Raw genomic sequence first — 18,415 nt, forward strand, 5'->3', positions numbered from 1 at the left:
CTTCAGGAAATAAGAATGTCAAACATGGAGGACTTCCGCCAAGATGGAGGTGCAGGTGGAAGCACTGCACCTTCTCGCACAACCAAGTTTACAAACAACAAAGTTTTAGCAACAAAAATGCAGCCAAACCACAGAAAATTGAACTACATGGAAGTCTGACAACAATGAACCCTTCAGCCAAACCAGTAAGAGGGGCAGAGCCAGCAGCAGAGTGGGGTCAGGCAGGAAAGATCCACCAGACCGACCTGGGTGTGCGACCCAAGTGCACCAGCAGCCCTGAGCGGATCCCAGGTGTGGAGTAGCAGACAGACTCACTGAGGGTGCAAGGTAGTGGACTCACTGAGGGCTGATTGCGGTCACACATTCATGCACAGATAAACTGGTGAAGGAGCAAGCAGTGAGACAGAACACAGGCCCCTGTCTGAGATGGAAGCGGCAGAGGGGACTGCTATTGTCCCTCTCTGACCCTGCCCCCACATACAGCATCACAACCCAGCCACCTGGGCGGCCCTGCCCTGGTGAACATCTAAGACTCTGCTCCTCATACACAAGAGGCACAAACAGATCAAAACATGGCTCAAGAACAACTCAGAGCCCCAGAGCCAATAAATCTAAGTGATGAAGAAATAGCCAAACTTTCAGATGCACAGTTCAAAACACTGGTGATCAGGATGCTCACAGAACTGGGTGATTTTAGTCACAAATTAGAGGAACAAATAAAGGCTAAACTAATGGAAATGAATGGAAGTGCACAGGAAACCAATAGTAATGGAAAGGAAACTGGAACTCAAATCAAAGGAGTAGACCAGAAGGAGGAAAAAAATGACCAAACAGAAAAGGATGAAGAAACAAGAATTCAAAAAAAGGAGGAGAGGCTTAGGAACCTCCAGGACATCTTTAAACGTTCCAACATCCCGAATTATAGGGGTACCACAGGGGAAGAAGAACAGCCATGAGTGGAAAACTTATTTGAACAAATAATAAAGGAGAACTTCCCCAATCTGGCAAAGGAAATAGACTTCCAGGAAGTCCAGGAAGCTCAGAGAGTCCCAAAGAAGTTGGACTGAAGAAGGAACACACCAAGGCACATCATCACTACATTAGCCAAGATTAAAATGAAGGAGAGAATCCTAGAAGCAGCAAGAGATAAGGGGACAGTCACCTACAAAGGAGTTCCCATCAGACTGTCAGCTGATTTCTCAACAGAGACCTTACAGGCAAGAAGGGGCTGGAAAGAAGTCTACCAAGTCATGAAATCCAAAGACCTACATCCAAGATTGCTCTATCCAGCAAAGCTTTCATTTATAATGGAAGGGCAGATAAAGTATTTCTCAGATAACATCAAATTCAAGAAGTTCATCATCACCAAGCCCTTATTATAGAAATGTTAAAGGGACTTATCTAAGAAAAAGAAGATAAAAAAGATGAACAGTGAAAGGACAGCAAACTCAGTTATTAAAAACCACACCTAAAACAAAAGCAAACTAAGAGGACAGCTAGATCAGGAGCAGAACCATAGAAATGAAGATCACATGGAGGGTTAGCAACAGGGGAGTGGGAGAAGGAGAAGGGGGGAGAAGGTACAGAGGATAAGTAGCATAGACAGGAGGTAGAAAATAGATAGGGGGAGGGCAAGAATAGTATGGGAAATATAGAATCTAAAGAACTTGAGACACATGGTCATAAACTAAAGGGAGAGTATGGTGGGGGACGGGATGTGCAGGGTGGAGGGCAACGAAGGGGGGAAATAGAACAACTGTATGGCATAATCAATAAAATATATTTTTTTTAAAAAAAGAATGTCAAACATGCAGAGGAGATTGTACAGTTGCTAGAGACAGTGAACCTACCAGACCAGGTTGCCATAATGCACTGCCTAGGATGCCAGAAAGATGGTTGCCAAACAAGTCAGGGAAACAAAACTGCTGATAAAGCAGCAAGACAGGCAGTCAAGGAGCCACCATGCCTAAGAGCTTTGATCCCCTGTTTGGACTCATCAAAGTTTAAACCTTATTACACAGAAAGGGGTGAGAAATGAGCCTGGGAATGGGGATTCACTAACATGGATCTCGATTTTATGTGGAAAGTCAATGTCCATTGTATGATCTTACTCCCTGAGACTCTCAGGTACCCCATCCTCAATCACCTGCATGAAGCGATCCACTGTGGAAGAAATGCGTGGATGGGCTTCATCAGGCCACATTTGAATGGCCCCATCTGCCAAGGACTGTTCAGAGGATCACCCAAGCCTGTCAAATATGTGCTGAGAACAATTCTAAAACAGAGCGTGTCCCAGTGGAAAAGGGAGTACAATATAAAAGTTTGTGTCTCTTTAAGGGCTGGCAGGTCAACTTCATACAGATGCCTAAAACCAAGGGAATTTCAAATTTTTGTTAGTCTTTGTGGACACTTTTTCTTTATGGGTGGAGGTGTATCCCACTAGAACTAAGAAGGCAACTGAGGTGGCAAAACTGTTACTTCAACAAGTAATTCCTAAGATTGAACTTCCTCACAGCATTCAGAGTGGCAGGGAACCATTGTTCAGTTTGGAGATCTCCCATAAAGTTGGACAGGCACTGCAAATGTGATGAAACTCTGTATACCTTGGAGACCTCAATCCATGGGAAATATTGAGAAAATGAATCACATAAGAAGGCCTTGGCAAAATTATGCCAGGAAATACATTTAAAATGGAACCAGGCACTTCCCATTGCTTTGCTCTGAATTAGGGTGGCACCCAGAAGTAGGCTTAAATTGAGCCCTTTTTAAATAGTTAATGGGAAACTCCTCTAAATCTCTGGTTTAGGAATGCCACCTTTAGATTTGGAGCATGAGGCAAGAATTAAGCACTATATATATAGCATTTAGGGCAAACACTAACCATTTTTGCACAAGTTTGCTCATTGAAGGTTTGCCTAGGTCATCTGTGAAACTGGTTGGAGAGAATGCCTTTGCCATGTGGGACCTAAGAAGGGTTATGTGGTGCTGGTGGAATCTGGCCTGGGGCAAGACAGCCTGTCTCTGCCACGAGACTGGGTAGTGAGAAGGCATGTCTCTGCCAGGAGACCAGTGGAAGAGATGGTAGATGAGAGTGCCTGTACCTGTGAGGCTTCGGGCCATAGAGAACCTAGGAAATGTCAGCTGTGTGACCAGTTAGTGGGACTGGTGAGAAATGAGACAAGAGTCTCAAGCTAGTTCTAGTCCCCCTTCTCCTTTTGGAACTCTGTCTCTGCTTTGGCTTTGGCTTTGCTTCTGTTCTGGAAGGAAACTGATGTTTCCGAGGAAGAGTTAAAACTTCACACTATGTGGGAAAGTGAATGAGGGTAAGTATAAGGCATGGAGATGCAATTTTAGTGAATATTAGAAAGACAATAATTTTTCTTCATGCTTTATATTTTCCTCCCTACCTGGTCCTTCTAGAATTTGGCATTCTGAAAGAAGCTTTGATGATATAAGGTTTATTTGTGTAAAGCCAAAAGACAATTTTCCAATAGTGGTTTTATTAACCAAGACTTTGAATGCAATCTCATGGCTAAAGGAGGTATGACTGGGCTCTGATTATTGCCAGAAACTCTTCAGGAACTGAGATTGACTTTCAAAGTTAGTGAAAGCCCACTAGGAAAAGCCCTGGTACTTTGGTTGGTCATGTGGTTCATGGCAGTCTTTCCAGGGAAGATACGAAGGTTGCTTTCTTGAAAAATGGCTAGGAGGAAACTTCAGGCCCAATGGAAACCTCAAGGACTTGAGAGATGCAGGTGTTATAGGTGAAAGCAGATGGCACATGTGTGGCTTAGCTTCTGTGCCCGCAAGGGTCAATCTAACGGTTCCTTGTGTGAGTTCCAGCAAAATAGATTTAAAAATCATATGTGATCAATTGTTGCTCTTGTTGTGTTTATGCAAATGAACAAGCAAAATTAAAACTAGAATTAAAGCATCCCGTTTACTAACAATGAGGGTGATCTTAAGGAGAAAAATCGTGATTCAAGGAAAATCACAATGCTCAGTGGTAGACATTAGACTAGTCTAGCTAACTGTCTTCAAAGTTTGTTTTCATTTGGAAGTTGAAACAGGGTTTGTGACATCATCAGATGCTCAATTTACAGGTAAGAATGATCTGTCAAATATTCACTGTTAAATGTTATTACAGCAAAGGCCTTGTAATTGAGTGTCTTTTCAAAAGGCAGTCTCTCAGAGAATGATCCGTGGGTTGTTCTATGAATTAACATGTCTGTTCTTCCTTCTGTTTTCATAGACTATTAGCCTATGACCTCATTACCTGAGTGATTATTTACACAATATAGGCCTTAGTTAAGAAGCCCATCTGTATCACTAACTCCTGAGACTCAAGTCTGGCTGAACTAAGTGGTTAGGTTGGTGAAGTATGGGGCAGTTAGTGGGTTTCATTTTAAAACTGTTTCTTTTTTCCTGCCCTAATGGCTTAGACAGAAAGGGCCCACAAGTGTTAAAAGAAGGGGGGAGTCCTAGAATATTCCCCTCAGCCCAAGTATAGTGGGGAAAAGACCTTTGGACAGGTGTGACACACCTTGCACACCTTCCTCCAGAGAAGCCACACTTCTCCTCATGTGGGACATTGTAGAATTAGTCCTTACCTTTGTCATTTAGTGTTTATGGTTTTAATTGTGCCTTCTAACCTTCTTGCTAAATTTGTTGACTCCAGAATACAAGGATGACTACTAGTTCAGCAGTGCTAACCTTTGGACATTGAACATGCCACTCTCCAGGGACAACCAACTGACCTGGACTCTACAGGGTCCTTTCCTACGATGAAGGCCACCCTCCACCCCACATCCCCACTTTGTTAGGGGTCTCTGGACCCAGGGGTAGGTAGGACTACAACAATGGCCAGCAGGAAATAGCTCCAGAAGATTACGAGACCTTTGCCCATAGACCTTTGTAAGATTACAAAGGGTCCAGAGGTATAGGAGACCGTTCTGTGTGGTGCAGGCCCAGACAGGACCCACACCCATGGATAGGTTCTCCCATGGGGAATCAGGCCTGCATTGTACCTAGGCTGCTTGGAGACTTGCTTTTTGCAAAACTTCCTCGCCCTGAATTGATGCAAAAAACATTTACTGCATATCTTTAAAGTGACCTCCTAAAATCTATGCTAAACCTTCCAAGAAGGTTCAACCAGTGTAAGCAGTTCAACCACTTTTCCCTTTGCATTTGCAAATATCCTTCTTCTGTGATGTGATTAGCAGCATCCTCTTCTTTGTTTTCTGTAAAAGGTAATCACCTAAAGGGAACGTCTACATAGTAAATGAGGACCATCATGTAATGTGCCAGAAAAGCAATAAAAGTTTGTCGATGTAAGGGTCTGGGCACTCTCCTCTTGAGAGAGTGGTCATGCCATCCCTTTTCCTCCACAGGACTTGGTAGTCCATGTGAATTTGTCTTGTATCTCATGCACAATGTCTTGGACCCCACGAGCTGGGGTTTGCATCAGCCAGCACCCAGGAACAGGGACCCAGGACTACAAGCCATCATTGTGGACAACACACCAACTAGGCTGGAATACATGCACATCTGCCCTGGTAAGGACCATTGACACCGAGTGCTTTTCTATTAGGTTGCAGGGTATGTTGGATTTCAGAGGAAAAGGGTTTTCTTCCTAGGTCACCCTCTCTTGTGACTGCTTTGCAATTGTACCTTCTTTAGTAAGCAGGAGCCTTGCTCTCTCTCTCCCAAGTATTTGTCACAATCTCATGGACATGGGTCTACCAGTTAAGAGCCACAAGGGCGCTTGTTATAACACTATAAAGCTACTCACAAGCCCATCCCTGTGGCACAACCCCCAACTAGGTCTAGGTTTGGGAAAAAGAGCAAAGATTTTTTCCTTTAATCAGCTTTAAAAACACCAACTAGTTACTGGACAATTTACAAGCATCTCAGCAAATTCTTTCTTTCAAGCTGCCTCTTGCAGTCCCTTCAGTTTTGCCTTTCCCCTCTGTCTGCCTGCATAAGGATTTAAAGGTGCAGATGGAAAAAGCAAAATTGAGACTGGTTTTGTAATTGCTGCACTTGCAGTGGGAGGAATTTCAAAAAAGGGTTATTTGTTAAAAATCTTTTTTAAATTTTCTGCGAATCCTCAACCACAGGGAACAGGCTAAGAAACAAGAGCAATGTTTTAGGCTAGTTCAGCAGCTTTTTAGGGCTTCTGAATGCCTTCCTGATAAAATATTTTTAGACTTAGTTATTTAGGAAAAAGTTGGGCAGAAGTTGAAATAACACCAGGTGGCGTGGGATAAGATTCTAAGGTTAGTGTCTCATTCCCTCCTTTAGAGGATTTAATTTGAAAATACTGGTTTGCTTGATTTTTTTTAAAGGAACAGCTCAGTCTCAAAATATTTTGCTAAACCTCTGGTAAATAGAATAAGATCTCTAATGTTACATCATAAGGATTCTACTCAGAAAAAATTTAAATTGATTGTTTAAAGAAGGAAAAAAATCTCACTTCCCTCAGACAGTAAAAAGAGCAGGAAGAAAAACAATAAAAAAACGTGTCTTCTAACCACTCTGATTCTTCCTTCTGAAGGCCCAAGGACTGCTTCAGTCCTGGCAACAAGTGATGAAGAGCTTAACATCATCCCTTCCTCTTCTCCAGCCTCCCTAAAGTTGGAAAGGGCTCTAGATAATGAGACAGCTCACTTTTGAGCACACTCAATGCAGTAATCAATAAGAATTAACAACAGCAACAACAAAAAAAGTAAATGTATTTGCCAGTGGAGAAAAAACTGTTTCTGAAAGCTATGAATGTGTTCATAAATTTGTCAATCTAAAGCATGCTATAAGTAGAATGGGGGGTGTGATGTGTTAAAGAAATATTAAGAATCCTCCTTGTTTATGCCGGAGCCATGACCCTTTATTGTAAAAATGAAATATAGGTGTACTGTCTCCCAGGGAGAACTAGCTCTTCTCCACAGAAGACAAAGTACCAGTTTTTAACTCAGTACCTGTAAACACTGATCATTTCCTTGGGGGAGAACTGGTTATTCTCCTGGAAGGAATGGTTAGTCAATCAAGTCACAAAAGGCCCTTGGCATGTAACCATTTTTGTCTAAAATATGTTTTGGTAGAGAACCCTCCCACCCCATCTTCCCACTTTCCTTGAAAACTCTGACCCTAGGAGCTACCAGGTCCTGAGAAGAACAGGGTCATTAACTTGCTGCTTAAACTCACTGCAGAGCGCAGAAACAGCAGGGGACCTGTCTTTCCAAGCTAAGCAAATTATTACAGAATGTACTAATTGTCAAGCCCTTAGTGAGGCACCCCCATCTACAGTAGTTAATCCTTGGGGACTAAGTTCTCAAATAATTTGGCAAACAGATGTCACTCATTATGCTCCCTTTGGAAAATTCAAATACATTGATATTTCTGTTGATACTTACTCTGGTGCCCTACATGCATCAGCTTTAACAGGAGAATCTGCTAAAAATATACAAGCTCATTGGCTTGAGGCCTTTAGTCATTTAGGATGGCCTCAGCAAACTAAAACTGATAATAGCCCTGGATACCTTGCCCATTCTACTCAAGTTTTTCTTCAGCATTGGAATATCCAACATAAAACAGGAATACCTTACAATCTAACCAGTCAAGAAATTGTAGAATAGGCTCATCATACTTTTTAAAATATATTTTATTGATTATGCCATTACAGTTCTATTTCCCCTCTTCATTCCCCTCCACCCTGCACACCCCTCCCCCACCATTTCCCCCCTTTAGTTTATGACCACATGTCTCAAGTTCTTTAGATTCTATATTTCGCATACTATTCTTGCTCTCCCCCTATCTATTTTCTACCTACCATCTATGCTACTTATTTTCTATACCTTCTCCCCCCTTCTCCTTCTCCCACTCCCCTGTTGCTAACCCTCCATGTGATCTTCATTTCTATGGTTCTGCTCCTGATATAGCTGTCCTCTTAGTTTGCTTTTGTTTTGGGTGTGGTTGTGAATAACTGTGAGTTTGCTGTCCTTTCACTGTTCATCTTTTTTATCTTCTTTTTCTTAGATAAGTCCCTTTAACATTTCATATAATAAGGGTTTGGTGATGATGAACTCCTTGAATTTGATCTTATCTGAGAAGCACTGTATCTGTCCTTCCATTCTAAATGAAAGCTTTGCTGGATAGAGCAATCTTGGATGTAGGTCTTTGGATTTCATGACTTGGAATACTCCTTTCCAGCCCCTTCTTGCCTGTAAGGTCTCTGTTGAGAAATCAGCTGACAGTCTGATGGGAACTCCTTTGTAGGTGACTGTCCCCTTATCTCTTGCTGCTTCTAGGATTCTCTCCTTCATTTTAATCTTGGCTAATGTAATGATGATGTGCCTTGGTGTGTTCCTTCTTCAGTCCAACTTCTTTGGGACTCTGAGATTCCTGGACTTCCTGGAAGTCTATTTCCTTTGCCAGATTGGGGAAGTTCTCCTTTATTATTTGTTCAAATAAGTTTTCCACTGGTGGCTGCTCCTCTTCCCCTTCTGGTGCCCCTATAATTCGAGTGTTGGAACATTTAAAGATGTCCTGGAGGTTCCTAAGCCTCTCCTCCTTTTTTTGAATTCTTGTTTCTTCATCCTTTTCTGTTTGGTCATTTTTTTCTTCCTTCTGCTCCACTCCTTTGATTTGAGTCCCAGTTTCCTTTCCATTACATTTCCTGTGGTTTCCTGTGCATTTCCCCTCATTTCAATTAGTTTAGCCTTCATATGTTCCTCTAACTTGTGACTAAAATGAACCAGTTCTGTGAGCATCCTGATCACCAGTGTTTTGAACTGTGCATCTGAAAGTTTGGCTATTTCTTCATCACTTAGATTTATTGGCTCTGGGGCTCTGAGTTGTTCTTGAGCCATGTTTTGATCTGTTTGTGCCTCTTGTGTATGAGGAGCAGAGTCTTAGATGTTCACCAGGGCAGGGCCGCCCAGGTGGCTGGGTTGTGATGCTGTATGTGGGGGCAGGGTCAGAGAGGGACAATAGCAGTCCCCTCTGCCGCTTCCATCTCAGACAGGGGCCTGTGTTCTGTCTCACTGCTTGCTCCTTCACCAGTTTCTCTGTGCATGAATGTGTGACCGAAATCAGCCCTCAGTGGGTCCACTGCCTTGTGCCCTCAGTGGGTCTGCCTGCTACTCCACACCTGGGATCCACCTATGGCTGCCGGTGCACCTGGGTTGCGTGCCCGGGTCAGTCTGGTGGATCTTTCCTGCCCGACCCCGCTCTGCTGCTGGCTCTGCCTCTCTTACTGGTTTGGCTGAAGGGTTCATTGTTGTCAGACTTCCATGTAGTTTAATTTTCTGTGGTTTGGCTGCATTTTTGTTGCTAAAACTTTGCTGTTTTTAAACTTGGTTGTGCGAGAAGGTGCAGTGCTTCCATTTACGCCTCCATCTTGGCGGAATTCTCCTCATCATACTTTTAAAAATCTTATTAAAAATGGAAAAGGGGGAAGTCATGAGTACTTCCCCCAAATTTGATTATGTCTGCGATGTTTACATATAATTTTCTAAATTGTGATGAATCACTCTGTATTCCAATTGAGAAACATTTTCAGAAGAAAGAGCCAAAGTCATCTTAACCTCCAGTTTTATATAGAGATTTGCTGGGAGATGGCTCTTGGCAAGGCCCTGTAGATTTCTTAACTTGGGGAAGAGGGTATGCATGTGTTTCCATTCCTACAGGTCCCATCTGGCTGCCAGCCAAAAGAGTAAAGCCTTATCATGAGTGGGATAAACACCAAGCTCTGCTACCTGGAGCTGAGAACCGACTGATTCACAGACCAGATGGCCCAACTGACCCTGAACAACCAGAAGGAAAATGGACACCCACACCATCACTCACAGGTCGGGGTCCAACAACGGAGCAGGATGGGCCTGCCCCAGTGACAGGGGCTGAGGCTCAAACACCTCCTGCAAAGGGCAACAACCCCTTAGTGCCCCATAATGTTCCCTTTAGGCATGTCCCCACCACATAAGGGGACATCAAGGCTCTTACTGCTTGAGCAAAGGCCTTACCAAACAAAAAGTATTCCAGACCCTCCACGATAGTCTACAATGACTGAACCCTATATACTGGTTCAATGGACTGAATTTACGATTTTGGGTCCTAGCAGCCTTTGGATGTCTCCTTGTCTTAATCCTTATTTGTGCTTTATAATGTATATGCAGGTGGTTTTCTTGAGATTGCATTTGGAAAGAGCAAATAGTAGGTTTCACAGGTTTAACAACTACAATTGTGTTCACAAAATAAAAACGGGGGACAGATGATGTTGGGAACCACCCTGCCTGGTTTCAGAAGCTGTAATCCCCCCATGGCTTATGCTGAGTGAGAGACCTTGGGACCCTAAGCCACAGAGGAGTTGAGGCTTATCTCCCTGGCAGGAGCACCACCTCTGCCCACTTTACTTCACCCTGCCTGACCGCCAGTGCATGATCGGTTAGCCAATGATGGATAAGATTCCTCAAGGGAGGGTTGACCTCAGACAGGCACAATCACAAGGAGGCCCTCAGGGAAGGACTTGAGGGGCTTTAGAAAAAGGAGGTGATGGACTCTCACCCCTCAGCTTTGACATAGCCTGAGTCCTCATTCTGTCTGCAGAAGTCTCCTGATCTCTTGGCTGCCTTACTTCTTCTGCTTCACTTAAGCCTGAAACAATGCAAAGGAGGGTGCGGCTCTGTTCTGGAAAGGGCAGGTTTCCCCAGGCGATCAGGCCTAAGAAAGAATGAATAAAATCCTGTGAAACCTGCTTTGCTAATACCCTCAATTTAAATAATAAGGGTCCAAGCCAGTAATGAGTGTTTCCCCAAAGTTTTATGGCCCTTTAGCTATCTGACCTTGACTCAAAATAGACCCTGAGAGTTCTTTGAATGTTATCTATTATTTGATCATTACTGCCTTGACAATAGGCTTAATTTGAGAATGTGGGTCTTTGGAACCCCTGATTGCTTACTGATTATAATAATGCTCTGTGTACTTTGATGTATTTGTGAATTATTTTCCCAGGGTCATGTGAGACACCAGCAAGTAGCAAGCTTTGTGGTATCTATAGTGGTCTTAACTAAAAATAAGGGGGGAAGTATAGGAGACTGTTCTGTGTGGTGCAGGCCCAGACAGGACCCACACCCATGGATAGGTTTTCCCATGGAGAATCAGGCCTGCATTGTACCTAGACTGCTTGGAGACTTGCTTTTTGCACCCTGAATTGAGGCAGAAAACATTTACTGCATATCTTTAAAGTGACTTCCTAAAATCTATGCTAAACCTTCCAAGGACCAGTGTAAGTAGTTCAAACACTTATTCCTTTGCATTTGCAAATATCCTTCTTCTGTGATGTGATGTGATTAGCAGCATCCTCTTCTTTGTTTTCTGTAAAAGGTAACCACCTAAAGGGAACATCTGCATGTAAATGAAGACCATCATGTAATGTGCCAGAAAAGCAATACCAGTTTGTCAAGGCAAGAGTTGGGGCACTCTCCTCTTAAGAGAGTGGCTGTGCCATCCCTTTTCCTCCACAGGACTTGGTAGTCCATGTGAATTTGTCTCATATCTCATCCACAATGTCACGGACCCCATGAGCCGGGGTTCGAATCACAGAGGTCTAGAAGTTAGGATTTTAACGGGGTACAAAACAACCCATAGTCCTTGATTTGAGGAAGGGGGAGTACATGGTACAGCATTTGAGATATGTTGCATAAAAACAGCAAGTTAATAGTGTGCCTTCCTTAAAGGAAGAGGACAGCTGCCCAGGGCAAATTGTGTACATGACTGTGAAAACATTCAGTAGCTAAAAACATAGCAGGGAAAACTCATACTGTGCTTGTGTGAGAGGCAGGGAGCAGATGCTCACCCCAGGTGCCCATGCATTGCTGGGAATTTTTGCCTTGACTAAATATGGCAGCCAAAAGAAAATAAAAGATATGGGGAAAAATTTTTGGCAAAAATGGCAGAAACTAACATACCATAAGAAGGGCCAGATATGAGGTCATGCAGGAAGTTCCAGGCCAAGCATTTAAATTAGAGTGGGCTGAAAGTCAGAGAGACAGCCTCTCAACAGTGAGAGGAGGTCTGACTGAAGAAGATGGTGGCAGAGCTGATGGAGGTGCTAGGGGACCTGCCTAGTCACCTGGATTCATGAAAGATGCTTGGAGCTGAACCATGACCAGGAATGCTGAGCTTCAGACTTCTGCTTCTCTGAAAGACAGTGCTGCTGAGTGGTATATTCTGAAACCAGCCTGGTTTGGCAAGTGCAGGCACGATTATGTGTTTTGGGGTGTTTTTAAAGGGAGTGGGAATTAATGCCAGATTCTGCCATTATCCTAAATCTGTATAACCTTTAACATACAGCCCCTTTCCTTTTTCACTGAGCTCTTACATTGGGAGTCATGCTTCTTGGTGGTGGACAATTGAACTGCACAGCTGTTCCAGAATAACACTGGTGCCATTCTATAATGATACGTGGAATGTAATGAACAAACTGAATGAACAAGCAAAACAGAGACATACTCATAGATGGAGGGCAGGATGACAGCTAAGGCAGGGAAGATAGGTGGTGGAGAGATTGAGCAAAAAGGAAAAAGGACTCATGGACATGGACAACTGTGTGGTGATTGCAGGTGGGAGGGGTGGGAGGGGTAAAAGGGGACTAAAATACAGAGAACAGAGAGATGGTTAGCAGAAAGGAGGGGAATTGAAGGACTGGATAATGAAGGGATTGACAAGTAAAGTCACTGGGATGTAAAATACAGCATAAAGAATATAGTCAATAATATAGTAATAACAATGCATGGTGCCAAGTGAGTAGTGGATGAACACTTTGTAAGGTATGTTGGTCTAACCACTATGCTCTACAAATAATATTTAATATAAGCTGAAATTGAAAAATAAAAAAGCAAACAGTATACATATATCTCTCTCAGGAAAAAAAAACCCTGAAGCCTTAAGTACAAAGAGCAACTATTGTAGTAAAGCATCACAAAAGTGTGGCCCATACAAAAGAAGCAGCATTCTGAGTGAGGAAAGAGCCAAAAGCTTGGGCCCCCCCACCCCCCTCAGGACCTCGCCCAAGCCCTCTATACTTTTTTTTCTAAGTAAACTTTCTCTTATAATTTGAAACAAAATGGGTGACAAGATAAACCCATGATATTAGAGCAGATTGAGAAAGATACAGAAAGGCACGGAGATGAAAGTGGAAAGTTAGACCAGGCTTGTAGGCCTCTTGAGAGATTATATTGGTTTTTATTGTAAGAACAATGAGAAGACTCTGACAGGTTTCAAAGAGGTAAATAACAAAATCTAATTGACCTTTCAAAAAGATCTGGTTATTGTGCGGAAATTGAATTAAGCTAGTTAAATTCAGACTACCTAACCCTTGAATTATCACAACAGGCATTTTAGCTGAGAGTGAAGCAGATAAAGAAGGAATTAGAGGACCAGTTTCTGGTGCTCTCTAATCTCTCCCCCTTGGTAGAAAGAGGCATTCTCTGAGTCCCTTCCCAAAGGACAGGTACAACCAGTGATGACTATGATGCTAACACTGTTTTGTTTCTTTGTTTTTTTTAACACAAATCCAGGTTTGGCTGCTCCTGGGTCTCCCTTTAGGTTGTATGCTCAAGAGAGCTGAAGAGCATCAATAAACTAGCTGGGTGGACACCGAAAAAATATCAACAGGGCACTGTCTTCCAGTAGAGGTTCTTCTGACTTCTGTTGTCAGAATGACGAGTTGGCTCCTCAAGGGTGTACATCTTACTAGAGTGGGAGCATCATTTCCAATAACAGCATTATTTCCAGTAACAGCAATGTCAAAGAGCCACAACAAATACAGCATATTATGGGAACCAGTAATTTCTAATCAACTGAGTAAATTTGAAGCTCTCATTTCTCTTATTAATTGATTCATGAATTGGTTGGTGCCCACCTAGCCACTAGAAAAGTGCTCCAAGGACTTGTAGGAAATAGAAGGTATTTATAGTTAAAAACAGGGTGGGGCGCCATCCCTCCCTGGAGCACGCACATGCCCTTTCAGCCCCTCTCTTCTTCCCCACAGGCGCATTACCTTGGCTCTCCTCTCTGCTAAGCTCCAGTGGCCCTTCTTTTGCTTCTGTAACTTGTTTCCCAAGCCTACCTACCTGGCTCCCTTCTAGTACTTTTGAAATTTTCTAAGTAAACTTTCTCTTATAATTTGAAACAAAATGGGTGGGACAAGATTATTAGTAAAAAAAAAAGAATGGGTTAGTTCAAGCTAGGTTATCTACCTTGGGGTTTAGGAAATGGCAGGGGTTTTATCATGCAGATAACCTCACTAGCATGGATCAGGAAATTCAGATGGTTGGCTTACAATTTAACTCCTGGAAGAGGCTGATATTGCAATTAGATCAAGTTATTAAGTTTTGGTTTGGTGACTTAGTTTAGCAAAAGTGACTTCATTTGGGCCTGTTCATTTTTATAAAAAGCAGAGTGTGTTTAAATTGCATTTGTATCCTGAAGTCTTATAGGCATCTCTTAAAATTTCTATTTTTTATTATCTCACTTTGGGAGATAAGAATAAGAGAGAGAAAAAATGCTTTCATGTTTATATGTTGTTATAAAAAAGCATAATTAGAGATAAAATATTCAGTTTACATGGAAAAATGTCATGTTTGAAATAGCTTCAAAAGAATTAAACAGGAGTTTGAAAATTGTTGAAACTGGGTATTGTGTCTATGGGAACTTAATACACTATATTCTATTTTCTATATATTTGAAACTTTTTATAAGAAAAAGCTAAAAATTTTCACATAGACTGAAGAAGTGGACATCCTCTCACATAACTATCAATGAAAGCATAAATTGTCACAACCTTTTATGAATTAATGTGAAAGTAACAATTAAAATTAAAAATCTCCACAGCAAAGGAAACCACCAGCAAAATGAAAAGGCAACCTATGTAATGGGAGAAAATATTTGCAAATCATATATATGATACTGGGTTCATATCCAAAATATACAAAGAACTCATATAACTCAATAACAAATAGCCAATTATCTGACTTAAAAATAAGCAGAGGATTTCTGGTCAAGATAGTGGTGTAGGTAAATGCAGTACATGAATCCTCCCACGATCATATTAAAATTACAACGAAACTGCAGAATGACAAGCATTCATAACAGCCTAAAATCTAGCTGATCAGGAGTCCTACAACTAGAAATTTAAAGAAGCCACATTGAGACTGGTAAGAGGTACTGAGACCCAGAATGAACTGTTTCTGTATCTATGTGTGAAGGATAAAAATTGGGAGGACTATCTCAGTTGCGGAAGTATACCCTGAAGATCAAGGGGTCCCAGCCCCACACCAGGCCCTCCCGCCCAGGGTTCCAGTGCCAGGAGGAGAAGTCCCCATAACTTCTAGAAGTAAAAACCAACAGGGATTGTGGCTGAGAGAGATGGGTGCTGGAGTCCCAGGCAGTGCCTCTTAAAGGGCTCCTGCAGAGATGTACTTGGACTCACTCTCTTTGAGCTCTAGCACTGGAGCAGCAGCTTGAAAGGAATCTGAGATATACAGGGAGAAACTGAATTGTCTGGCAACGGGTGAGACTTTGGATTGGCAGCTTTCTGCCAGGCAGAAGTACTGGTAGAGACCATTGTGTTTTTTCTCAGATCCCACACCCCTACCCCCAATACACACAGGCAGGTGCCATATCTGAGTCTCTATCAACCTGGTTCCAAATGTTGGCCCTGCCATGGTAATTCCCTGAGACCCTGCCCCACCAAATTACAGCCCCGCCCCCCTCAAGCTGTTTCTAGTAGCTATTTCATACAAATGACCTATCTTGGCTTATGCTTCAGCCTTTCATAAAATCTTTCATACAAGCAGCATCTGGCCTCACGGTGCTCCCTAAATCTAACTAAATTACCCCAGGCCTGGCACTAGAAATAGCCAAACTTGTTTGCAGCTTGCCCTTGCCTGGGCACCTCCAAGCCCAGCACAAATAGCAGTCATCTTTATAGCTCATGCTGGGTGACCTTGGGCAGAACACAGGCAGTGGCCTATACCTCTCAGGAGGACTCAGAGCCAAAGCAACTTGTGGGTATCTTCAGACCATGTCGAAGCACCACCCAACCACCTCACAAGCAATACACTCAAGGGGCAGATTCATTAGGCACCAGAGCCCCATTGACATAAGTCCTGAACAGCTGATCCTTCACAGTGGCTGGCCTTGCAGCCAATTGGCCTGGGGAGAAATTCCTTCCATCAATGTGCCAATAGCAATCAAGGCTCAACTGCAACAGGAACATGTACACAGCCCACACAGGAGTTTGGGGTATTGCAGCTTGGGTTATCAAGGAGTCTGTGTCACTGGACCCTACAGGACACTTACTACAAAAGGCCACTCTACTAAGCCAAGGAGACATAGAAGCTCCAACTAATACATAGAAAAAAAAACACAGGAAGGCTGCCAAAATGAGGAGGCAAAGAAATGAGTCCCAAATGTAAGAACAGGGAAAATACTCAGAAAAAGAACTAAATGAAATGGAGGCAAGCAAACTACAAGACACAGATCTGAAAACAGTGGTTTATAAGCATGCTTATGAACTTGGTGAGAATTTCAACAGTATGTAAAAGGACATAGAAACCATAAAAACCAACTAGTCAGAAATTAAGGATCTACTAACTGAAACAACAAATGCGTTACAGATAACTAACAGTAGAGTAGATGAAGCCAAAAGTCAAATCAGCAATTTGGAAGACAAGAAGAAAAAAACCACCCAATAAGAACAGGAAAAAGAAAAAAGAATTTAAAAAAAGTGAAGGTAGTATAAGGAGCCTCAGTGACAAATTCAAGTGTACCAACAATCACACCAGGGGGTGCCAGAAGAAGAGAGAGAGCAAAAAATTGAAAACACACTTTCTATCTAATGATAGAAAACTTCTCCAATCTGATGAAGAAAATAGACACACAAGTCAAGGAAGCACAAAGAGTCCCAAACAAGATGAATCCAGAGGCTCACATCAAGACAAATCAGAATTAAAATGAAAAAGGTTAAAGACAATGAGAGATTCTTAAAAGTAGCAAAAGAAAAGCAGTTACTTACCTACAATAGAGCACTCATAACACTGTCAACTGATTTCTCAACACAAACTTTGTAGGTCCAAAGGGAGTGGCAAGAAATATTCAGAGTGATGAAAAGCAAGCACCTATAACCAAGATTACTCTACACAGCAAAGCTATCATTTAGAATCAAAGGAAAGATAAAGAACTTCCCAGACAAGAAAAAGCTAAAGTAATTCATCACCACCAAACCAGTAAAGGGTCACATTTAAGAAGAAGAAGAGAAAAAAAGATTAAGAATACAAACAATAAAATGGCAATAAATACATATCTATTAACAATTGAATCTAAAAACAAAACAAAACAAAATAAACAAACATAAGAAACAAAAACAGACTCACGGATACAGAGAATGTTTTGACAGCTGCCAGATGGAAGGGTGGGTTGGGAGGGATAGCTGATAAAGGTGAAGGTATTAAGAAGCACAGATTGGTTGTTACAGAATAGCTATGGGGATGTAAAGTACAGCATAGAGAATACAGTCAATAATATTCTAATTACTATGTATGGTGTCAGATTGATAGGAGAACTCAAGAGTTAAAGATTTTAGCCTTTGCCCTGGCTGGTGTAGCTCCATGGATGGAGTGCCAACCTGTGAACCAAAGGGTCACAGATTCAATTCCTGGTCTAGGGTACATACCTGGGTTGCAGGTCAGGTCCCTAGCAGGGGGCATATGAGAGGTAACCATACCTTGATGTTTTTCTCCTTCTCCTTATCCCTCCCTTCCCCTCTCTAAAAATGAATAAATAAAATGTTTTAAAAAAGATTTTAGTCTTAGTGGGTCGGTTTAAGTGATCAATGCATGTGAATAGCTATTATTCCAGGAACTGGAATGCGTGACCACATGACTCCAAGGAGGTGGACAAGCAAGTCAACCTTTGTGCCTGCAAAGCACAAAGGGGGTCTACAAGCCATGGAAATGATGTTTGAGCCTTCCTGTTTTAGGGAGGGAACTCCTGTAATGCAGATAAAGTATCGATCAACAGATAAAGAAGTACTAGGAAAATTGTCAATTAACCTTTCTCCAAACCCCTTACCTACACTTTCTTCTCCTTATAAAAATTTGGCTTGAAGGAGTGGCAAGATGTTGGGAGAGTAGGAGAGTTTCTCTCTCACTGCCTCTCAGAACCAAGCTGAAAATAAAAATAAAGAAGGGAATATCCTCCAAAAATAAACAACTGAGGACTACCTGAGGAGGAGATACTTAACCTGGGACAGGTGGAAACCACCTCATGACTAGTAGAAAGGGCAGAGATGAGAAAGGGGACAGCACCACTTTCATGGGCTGCAGTCAGCATCAATTCCATGGGTGGCAGCCAAGGTGGC

The sequence above is a fragment of the Artibeus jamaicensis genome, unplaced genomic scaffold (genome assembly GCF_021234435.1).
Source record: "Artibeus jamaicensis isolate MK-2021 breed Jamaican fruit bat unplaced genomic scaffold, CSHL_Jam_final contig_452, whole genome shotgun sequence".
NCBI classification, from domain to species: domain Eukaryota; kingdom Metazoa; phylum Chordata; class Mammalia; order Chiroptera; family Phyllostomidae; genus Artibeus; species Artibeus jamaicensis.